Here is an 883-nt window from a genome sequence, read left to right as displayed (position 1 = left end):
CCTCAGGTCCACCAGAACTGGTCTCCTCAGGTCCACCAGAACTGGTCTCCTCAGGTCCACCAGAACTGGTCTCCTCAGGTCAGCCAGAACTGGTCCCCTCAGGTCCTCCAGAACTGGTTTCCTCAGGTCCACCAGAACTGGTTTCCTCAGATCCTCCAGAACTGTTCTCCTCAGGTCCACCAGAACTGGTTTCCTCAGGTCCACCAGAACTGGTTTCCTCAGATCCTCCAGAACTGGTCCCCTCAGGTCCTCCAGAACTGGTCTCCTCAGGTCCTCCAGAACTGGTCTCCTCAGATCCTCCAGAACTGGTTTCCTCAGATCCTCCAGAACTGGTTTCCTCAGATCCTCCAGAACTGGTTTCCTCAGATCCTCCAGAACTGGTTTCCTCAAATCCTCCAGAACTGGTCTCCTCAAATCCTCCAGAACTGGTTTCCTCAGGTCCTCCAGAATTGGTCTCCTCAGATCCTCCAGAACTGGTCTCCTCAGGTCCTCCAGAATTGGTCTCCTCAGGTCCTCCAGAATTGGTCTCCTCAGGTCCTCCAGAACTCTCCTCAGGTCCACCAGAACTGGTCTCCTCAGATCCTCCAGAACTGGTCTCAGATCCTCCAAAACTGGTCTCCTCAAGTCCTCCAGAACTGGTCNCAGAACTGGTCTCCTCAGGTCCTCCAGAACTCTCCTCAGGTCCACCAGACCTGGTCTTCTCAAATCCTCCAGAACTGGTCTCCTCAGGTCCTCCAGAACTGGTCTCCTCAGGTTCACCAGAACTGGTCTCCTCTGATCCTCCAGAGCTGGCCTCCTCAGGTCCACCAGAACTGGTCTCCTCTGATCCTCCAGAGCTGGCCTCCTCAGATCCTCCAGAACTGGTCTCCTCAGATCCTCCAGA

The sequence above is a fragment of the Austrofundulus limnaeus genome, unplaced genomic scaffold (assembly GCF_001266775.1).
Source record: "Austrofundulus limnaeus strain Quisiro unplaced genomic scaffold, Austrofundulus_limnaeus-1.0 Scaffold811, whole genome shotgun sequence".
NCBI lineage: Eukaryota > Metazoa > Chordata > Actinopteri > Cyprinodontiformes > Rivulidae > Austrofundulus > Austrofundulus limnaeus.
Note: the sequence above shows the minus strand (reverse complement) of the source record.